At 55.8% G+C, this 9,578-nt stretch overlaps 1 protein-coding gene across 2 annotated transcripts in view; it reads right to left on the reverse strand.

The window, feature by feature from the left end:
* PLCH2 (phospholipase C eta 2) overlaps positions 1-898 on the reverse strand; it is a 65,769-nt gene extending 64,871 nt beyond the window's left edge. For both annotated transcript variants that reach the window (XM_043924326.1, XM_043924324.1), the window contains exon 1: positions 759-898. The gene's annotated coding sequence lies outside the window, so the exon portion shown is untranslated. The remainder of the gene's footprint in view (positions 1-758) is intronic.
* Between the last annotated feature and the right edge of the window lie 8,680 nt (positions 899-9,578).

Genomic DNA, 9,578 nt, shown 5'->3' on the forward strand with positions numbered 1-9,578 from the left:
CCGGCCTCCTTGCAGCCTCCACATAGGCTCTGTCGCGCCCCGAGCCTCTGTTTAGGCCCCTGTGCGCCCCCCCCCCCACCTCCCCCGCATCTACCCAGCTCCTCACTCGCCAGGCCATGTCCTTCCATAGGCTTCCTCAGTGCCCACTCCCTCCTCTGAGCCTCCTCCCTGGGGGCACAGAGAGACCACAGAGGCCTGATGGGGGCCTCGGCCACTGGGCTCTGGAGCTCTCCTGATGTGCACAGGACAGAGTTTCTGAGGCCTGGCCCTGGGAGGGACATCGGGACACCTAGGCCCTGAGACCCTGGGAGCCACGCTCTGCCCAAGGGGGAGAAAACAGCTGGGGGTGGGGGCAGCACCCCCCTCAAGGGCCCCTCAGAGCAGCCCTACTTTGTGTCCCTTCTCCAGTCCCCCCCCGGGAAGAAGGGCCCCTCCTCCACTCCGGCAGGCTACAATCCCCCCCCCACAGTCTCTTCTCTTGCCCCACCCCAAGATCAGCAGCAGCCCCCGCAGAATAGGCTGCCACTCCCTAGACTCAACCGCCAGGGTCCCCCACCCCAGCCTTGCTCATCCTGCCCTGCTCACCCAGGAGTTCCCCAGGGTCCTACTCATCCCACGAGCACAGGGGGAATGCCACACAGCCCTCCGTCCAGCCCAAAGGCCTCATCCACCCCAGCCAGACTGGGCCCACCCTTGCCCTCCACAGGCCTACCTCCCATCCTGGGCCCCCCTTACCATGGCCTGGACCCCCGGCTCACCTGCAGGTAGCTTCTCCGAGGCGACTGGACCCCCACGGCCCCTTGGCCACACAGCCCAAGAGGCAGGCACCGCTCCGGCCACCGTGCCGGCTGCTGCCGGGGATCCGAGCAGGCCTATGCTTCCTGCCGCGGCGGGAGCCCAGGAGCCGTGCCCGGACACGTCTGCCGGAGCGGGGCCGGGCGTGGGGCTCGGGTTGGCACAGCAGAACCTAATTAGGCAGCAGCTCCCACTGCGCGCCGAGGCGAGGCCGCAGAGGACTGTGAGGTCAGCACCGGCGCCGTGAGCTCTCGCTGCCGGCCCTGCCCCCGAGCTATGCCAGGACCCTGGTGGTGCCCCTCATTCCAGCCACCCCAACCCCCGTGGGTCGGCCCTTCCTCCTCTCACAGGCTGACCCCCAGCTAAGGAGGGGACACCTCCCAACTCAGACCTCCAGCCTCTGCCCAGACCCCAGCCCAGATGCCAGCGACAGGCCTGGGAACCGGCCGCTGCCCACGGGTGTGCAGTCAGCATGACATCATTAAGAATCAGGCTGAGTAGGTGGGGACGGGGTCACAAGGCCCACTGGACCCCTGTCCCTCAGAGGCCAGCCAGGACAGGGCGGGAAGGTAGGGGCTGCTGTTGACGCACCAGGAACTGCTCCTTGGCAGCCACTTCAACCCAGCCTCAAGGCTGGGCATTGGCCACTGTAGGCAGGGGAGTCTGCTGGTCTGGGTGTGGGCATTGCCGTCTGCACATATGGGCTTGGCTGGCCACCCTCCAGCCTATCTGGGCCTGTGCCCTGACCCCGAGGCTAGGTAGGAGTGACCAGGTAACATACCCACACATCTGGGTCCAGGGGCTTCATGGAACAACAGGACCCACGCCCGGGAAAGGAGGGAAGGGCTTCAGTTGAGGGCAAGTCCTGAGTACGAGCGGAGATCACTCAGCCAGGGCCCGTGTGTGCAGCCTGGGACCCAGCCGCTCTGCCACAGAGAAAACCCCTCCAGGCCCCAAGGGACCTGGGTGCTGGAAGTCACACACTTGGGAAACAACATCAGAGGGAAAAAGAGAGACGTCTCATGGGAGAGACGTGCACGGTGAGTGAGAGCACAGCGTCAAGCGAAGGAGCGGAGATCAGAGGGGCGGCCGACCAAGGCCATGCCCCTGAGCGCTGCTTCCCAAAGTGCAGCCCACGGAACCCCAGGGTGCCCGGAACCTTTCAGGGGGCCACAAGGTCAGAACTGTTCTCACGATTCCTTCTCCTTCCCCACTCAGATGTGTGCACCAACAGGGGCAGGGGGTAGCACTTGCTCTGCACAGATCAAGGCTGCGGGGCCACATCCTCATGCCCTGCATCACCACGTGCTCAGGATTGAACAAATGAAAGCCTGTCTCCCTGAGCACGTCCTCAACAAAGCAGTAAGAAGGATGCATCCCGTGAAACCTCAGCTCTGGGTTCGCATCTTTCTAGTTTTCTGTTCAAGACGACGACGAGGGGCTCCCACGTGCTCGCAAAGCTGCCGCCCCTGAACCGGCCACGGATGCAGCCCACAGACACGGCGTTTTACCCGGAAGAACAGCTGGCCCTGCCGTATGGGTGTGCAGACATCTACCAGCTGCTCTCAAAAACAAATGGAGTGAGTCCGCCACTTCAGAGGAAAAGAAATGAAATGACAAGAGCTGCCGCCAACGCTAAAAAGTCAGAGCTTAAGTGAACATCAGCTTTTGGGGAGAACTCGTACCCACCTCTGTGGGTCTGACAGCTTCCCATCAGTGATGGCTTTTTCTCATGAGATTGGTGGTGTTAATATGATCTAATGAAATGTGTCAACACTTGGAAAATCCAGAAAATGAGTATTTCCCAAATGACCAAAGCAAGATAGTCCAAAATCATGGTGAAGATCCTTTGCAAGCGAAAACCGGACCAGTGGGTGTTGGTGGAATAGAATCCCTGATGGCCACTGATTCAGCTACAACTTTTTAAAAATGTATTTATTTATCTGCTTGGCTGCATCAGGTCTTAGTTGTGGCACGAGGGATCCTGTGTTGTGGCTTAGTTGCCCTGCTGCATGTGGGATCTTAGTTCTCTGACCGGGATCAAACCCATGTCCCCTCCATTGGCAGGCGGATTCTTAAACACTGGACCACCAGAGAAGTTCCCCTTGGTTGCAGCTTTCACATCTCAACTTCTTAAAGAAGCTCTCATTGGTTCCGTTTTGGCAACTCATTGAAGAATACCCACCATTACTTGGGCTTCCCCTGTAGAACAGTTGGTAAAGAATCCACCTGCCAATGCAGGAGACGTGGGTTCAATCCCTGGGTCGGGAAGATCCCTTGGAGCAGGAAATGGCTACTCACTCTAGTATTCCTGCCTGGGGAATCCCATGGACAGAGGAACCTGGTGGGCTACAGTCCTTGGGGCCCCAAAGAGTTGGACACGACTGAGCAACTGAACTGAACTGAACTGAAGTGAACTAGCATGCACACACCTGAATCAGAAGATTTCTTCGAATTCTTTACCACAACCAGTAGGGCAGATGGAGCTGTCTTCTCTTCTCTACCCAAACATTACAGAGATTTGCAGCAATGTAAAAAATGTCACTCTTCTTGCTGAATTTTTTGTTTGGAAAAGCCGTAGTTATTTCATAAAATGTTATTTATATTAACATGCAATGTGTTGATTGTTATTTTTAGTAAGACTCCATCCAGAACTTTTCTTTTTTTTTTTTTTGCTGTGCTGGGTCTTCCATCCGGTATGCAGGGGCTTCCAATCACAGTGCACAGGCTTAGCTGCCCCCGCAGCATGAGGGATCCTAGTTCCCTGACCAGGGATCGAACCCACATCCCCATGCACTGCAAGGCAGATTCTTAACCACTGGACCACGCAGGAAGTCCCCCATAGCTATTGTTTTAAACGACCTCTTTTATGTTCTTTGTGGAAACTGTCAGAAGCTCATAACCCAGGGTGTGCAGGTCAAGCCTGACCACCAGCTCTCTGGGGAGGAAAGCCCTGCGGGTCATGCTCGCTGATGTCTGTGCTCTAAGTGTGCCTGCCTCGGCCAATTTCAAGCTACGACCGTGAGATTCAGGAGCAAGGAGCTGGGAAGAAATGGGCACATTCCGTCCCCTGGGATTGCCAGTCCTTAGATGGAACAGACACAGATCCTATCTATAGTAAGAAGTGAATAATTAGGAAGTGCTAAATTTTGAGTGTTGATTGCTTGTGTTTTTATATAACTTATATGGTTTATATAATTTGATTTTTTTTCATTTTTAACATTTTATTTTGTATCAGACTATAACCAATTAACAACATTGTGAAATTTCAAGTGGACAGTGAAGGGACTGAGGCATACATGTTGTTGTGGTTGTTCAGTCGCTAAGTCCTGTCCTACTCTTTGTAACCCCATGAACTGCAGCACGCCAGGCTTCCCTGTCCTTCACCATCTCCTGGAGTTTGCTCAAACTCCTGTCCATTGAGTCAGTGATACCATCCAACATCTCGTCCTCTGTCACCCCTGTCTCCTCCTGCCTTCAATCGTTCCCAGCATCAGGGTCTTTTCCAATGAGTTAGCTCTTTGCATCAGGTAGCCAAGTATTAGAGCTTCAGCTTCAATATCAGTCCTCCCAGTGAATATTCAGGGTTAATTTCCTTTAGGATTGACTGGGTTGATCTCCTTGCTGTCCAAGGGACTCTCAAGAGACTTCTCCAGCACCACAATTCAAAAGCATCAATTCTTTGGCACTCAGCCTTCCTTATGGTCCAACTCTCACATCTGTACATGACTACTGGAAAAACCATAGCTCTGACTATAAAGTTTCAGGTGGAGAGCAAAGGGACTCAGCCATACAAGCACATGTATCCATTCTCCCCCAGGATCCATTCTCCCCCAGACTCCCCTCCCATCCACGCTGCCACATAACACTGAGCAGAGTTTCCTGTGATGTACATTAGGACCTCTTTGGTTATTCATTTTCATAATTTGATTTTAATAATGACTATGTTTACCAACCAACTCACAGAATTACTGAAGAGCTCACAGCCAGCTCTCACCAGCTCTGCCTCTTTGGGGTCCCCAACAATTGTTCAGAGTGGAAAGGGATACAGAGACCAAAACCCTCTGCACCCCTAATATAGATATGAATCCAAAGTAATTGCAGGGGGTGGGAAGGACCCTCAAGAGAGGATAAATGTATACTTAAAGCTGATTCACCTTGTTGTACAACAGAAACCAATACAGCATTGTAAACCAATTATTTATTAAAAATAAATTTTAAAAAGTAATTACAACACAAAATGTCGAAGCAATCTGTATCCATCATGTCCATCAACAGATGAATGGATAAAGAAGATGTGGTACATATATGGGCTTCCCTGGTGGCTCAGGGGTAAAGAATCTGCCTGTAATGCAGGAGATAGGAGTGAGATTCCTGGGTCAGGAAGATGGCCTAGAGGAGGGCATGGCAATCCATTCCACTTCTTGCCTGGAGAATCCCATGGACAGGGGAGCCTGGCAGGCTACAGTTCATAGGACTGCAAAGAGTCAGACACAACTAAAGTGACTGAGCATGCATGCATGCATGCTACACATATACAACAGAATATTATTCAGCCATAAAAAGAATGAAATAGTGCCATTTGCAGCAACATGGATGGACTTGGAGATTATACTAAGTATATAGAAAACAAACTCGTGGTTACTAGTTGGGAGGAGGGATCACATGGGGACAGAGGACTGGGAGGTACAAGTTATTCAGTGCAAGACAGTCTACACGGATACATTGTACAACACAGGGAATACAGCCAATATTTTGTAATAATTATAAATGGAGTATAGTCTTTAAAATTGTATTTAAAAGCTTTTAAGGTGATTGCAACAGAACACACTATGCATTCTGAAAAATAACTAGAACCAAAGATGGGCACTGAACACCACCAGAGCGCACCCTGGGGGTACCGGGTAGGATGAACACGATTGGCCAGCTGTGCGCCAGTCAGTCAAGAGGGCACTGGGTGGCACTGGGCAGTGAGGACGCAGCCACAGCTCCCAAATGCAAGGGAAGATTTGCACAGGGGGAGAACACTAAAGACATCTCGTGGGGATCCCCCTCAGCCTGGTCTTGGGGACGGGTCTTGGCAGGTTCCACTGTAAACTGTCATTTTACAGCCCCCAGACAGGCCACATCAGGGAGCCTGCGGATGCTCAGGGCACCCAGAGCCTCCTGTGAGGGACTCAGCTCCTGATCCCTGGCCTCCACCAGACAGAAGCCACTCTGTCTGCACAATGCCTCGCCGGGTGCTCACAAGAGAAGCCACCAGACCACACTCCTGTGTCCTGCCTGGGGAGCCCTTGCGGAGCACGCTCACAGCCCCCAGGCCATGGTCGCTTCCCGACCCTCACACCCCAGGTGAGGAGGCTGCGGGCCTTCAGTAGCCTCTGCTCTTCTACTTCAAAAATAAACATCCCTCCTTGGGGGTGCTCAGCGCAGCCTCAAGGCTGCAGAGGGGCTGTGAGAAGAGCTGGTCGTTGGCAGCTACCAGCCACTGTGAGTCAGGACAGCCCATGCCCCAAACCCAAATTCAGAACCAAGTGGACTTGGAGGTCCAAACCAGCGCACCGCGGTTCCCTCCGGAGCCCTGGCCAGCAGGGGGATGGCGAGATGGGCCACGGCCTCCCTTCCCGATGAGCACGAGCTGGGGACCGTGCCCGCTGCGCATCCAGCCGCATCCACTCTCCCTGGCCTCGCAGCTTGGTTCACACAGACCTCCAAGCGCTGCTGCCCACCAGGCGCCCACTGCCAACAGACAAGGGGGCCAGATAGGAGATATCCTCTGGACTTGCCCTCTCAGCACCACCACTGGAGTCAGAGACAAAGCATTTCTGCTGCTGAGAAGCCTGCAAACCCCTGAGGCCTTTACCACCTGCTGCCCCACCTCCCTGCAAACCCTGAGCCACCCAGCCCCAGGCTGCTCACAAGAGGAACCACAGCGAGCCTCAACCCTTAGTCTGCCCCACGCCGCCCACACTGGACACACGTGGAGCCCGTGGTGGGTAAGACTTCCTATCCCCCATTTGGCAGGTGAGGATCCTGAGGCCCAGGGTGGTGAGGACCTGCTGAGCTCACACCTACAGCGCAGAGGTGGCAGCCCCAGTGCCCGCCCTGTTAGGAGGACACTGTGATGGAGACAGTGACATGGGGTCGGGGGGACTTCAGGGAGCCTACAGCAGATGAGCTCCCAAGACAGGACTGACCTCCCTGAGACTGTCCACACGTGGCACCCCTAGTGGATGCCGCTCCCCGGGCTGGAGTCACGGGAGTGTGTGTGGGTGACCTGTGCCCAGCCAGGGGCCTTTCTCAGGCCACCCTCTTTAGGCCTCCCTGGCCTTGCCTGATGCCCACGGATCCTCCGCCTTGTGGGTTCCCCACCTTGCAGGGTCCTCCCTTTTCCCCCTGAGAGGTTGGAAGAATGGCCTCTGGTCTGGGTGGAGCCCCTCTCTTACATGCCAGTGCAAAACCTCTTCCTCCAGGAAGTCCTCCCAGATCTTTTCCTTGGGCCCTTAGTGTCCAGGCCCTAGTTATCAACCAGCTCAACCCTAGGATGATGGCTGCACTCACACCTCCACTTTCTCCCCAGCATCAGGAAAAACCATCAAGATCCAAATGTGGGACCAGGCAGATTTGGGGTTCACCTTGCACTTGCCTTGGACTAGACATGGCCTCTCCGAGCTCAGTCGCAGCTCTGCCACAAGGATGGTACCACTTCCCACCTTGGCCCCTCAAGCTCCAGATTCCTGCCCCATTCCCCCTTGAAGCCTGACAGAGGCCCAGGGCCCCGGAATCCAAGCACCCCATTGAGCCAGTAATCATATTGGCCCTGTCCACTGGCAGAGCCCCTGGCCAGCACCTGTGCCCCAAAATCTCTCGACATTACTTCCCAGGCCAGCTCAAGCCCCAGGCAGCCCCTGTCCTGTCCCCTCTCCCAACAAGCCCCAGGCTGGGCACTGCTCTGGGTCCTGTGACAGGGGGTCGAGGGGGTTGGGGAGGCCTCTGCCCCAGGGGCTGGTGGGAGTCCCAACTCAGTTCTGGGGGGCTACCCTCAGAAGTCAGCTGCCTGGCGGGTAAGGTGTGATCCCAGCCCAGCAGCACCACCAGCTAGAGGAACCTGTTCTCCAGGTTTGTCCCCAGGGAGAGCTGCGCCCTAAGGGGCTGTAGGGAAGGGGAGAGCTGGGCCAGTCCAACCCCACACCTGGGGCCAGAACTGCAGCAGCCCACCCCCCATTCTACCCCCACTTTCCCACCAGGGGCAGCAGTGCACACCTCTGCTCCACGCCCCACAAAGTGCCTACTCAGTCAAGGACCCAGGCCCGACAGCTAAGCTGACCCAAGGTCCCCAGCCATCTGTGTCTCCCCACGCCACCTCCAGGTTGGCATCTCAGCCTCACTGGCTCCTCAGCCATCCTCAGATGATGAGAAGCACCTGCTCCCTCCATAGGATGTGCCAGGGGATCGAGGGTTCCAGGAAAGGCTCTGCTGGGAGCAGACCACACCTAGTCCCAGGGTAGCAGTGCACCCAGCCAGGTATACTGCCATGCTTGGAAGACTCCATGCCCTGGAGATTCGGGAGGAGGGGGTCACACAGCGAGACCACCTTGGCAACAATCAAGTGCTGCAAGCTGACCCACCATGCCCCTCCTTCCTTCTCTGGACAGGTATTCCTGAGCTGGGCTTGAGGGCACAGCAGCTGCCCAAGCAAGGTGTGTCCAGTGAAGCTGGTCTCTCAGCAGAGGGACACAGACCAGCTGGCCAACCTGACCACCTGGCTGCTGGGTGGGGCTAGGGGAGGATGGGAGATGAGCAGGGGAACCAAGAGAGTGTGTATAGGGCTGCCCCCCAAGCTGGGCTCAATAAGGAGCCATACAAGTGTCCCAAAGGAGGGACCAACAGTGTGAGGAAGTGACTGAATTAGCAGCGAGGTGAGGACCCCACTCCCATTGACCCAGACCCAGCTCTGCCCAAGCCTGCGGCTGTTGATGCACACAGAATAGGCACTTTATAAGCATCAGCTCCTTATATCTGCATCCCCATTCCGCAGACCAGAAAACTGAGGCCCAGGGGTGTCAGAGGGAGCAGGTGAGTTCCTGTAGACGAGGTCACACAGCTGAGGTCACAGCAGGTTCCTGGCTCAGCTGCTTCTGCAGAAAGGGAGCCAAATGAAGTGGAGGACGTCTGAGCCCCACGCAGGGTCTACACCCGGTTAGATATCTGCCTGGTCCCAGTGGCCAAGTCCTTGCGGGTCTTCCCCTTCCTGTCCCAGGAACCAGAGTTGGTCAGAAGTCACAGTGTGAGGCATCCAGCAGGAGACCATCCCACGCCCAGGGCTCCAACTTGCCTGGCCACCAGGGGACAAGGACAGCTGACTCTTGACCAGGCTGGGACTTCCCATCCACCCCGACTTCCTTCTGAAACTGTCTCATCCTCCTCCTTGGCCATGTGGCCATCTCTGCACCCTGCTAGCCTCACTCCTTCTTCTTTGGTTTTGATCCAGATTCACTCTTTAGGGTGAGACTCACTAACCAGTCCCCTGCAAGTCTACCCGCTACCCTGGTGGAGCAGGTGGGCCGATGGCGCCACCTGCTGGCCATTCTGGGCTCTGACCCTCCTCCCAAAAAACTCAAGTCGCAATAGAGGCCCTCGGACCCCAACTAACCAGCTCCATGGCACGTGAAGACACTGGGGGTGGCCTGGACCCAGCTGGATCCCAGGCCCCACTTCCCTGAGAACAGTCACACAGTAACAGTTTCTGGCCTTGCCTTGCCCAGTGTGGCAGCGCTGGTGGG

The sequence above is a fragment of the Cervus elaphus genome, chromosome 14 (genome assembly GCF_910594005.1).
Source record: "Cervus elaphus chromosome 14, mCerEla1.1, whole genome shotgun sequence".
Classification (NCBI taxonomy): Eukaryota; Metazoa; Chordata; class Mammalia; order Artiodactyla; family Cervidae; genus Cervus; species Cervus elaphus.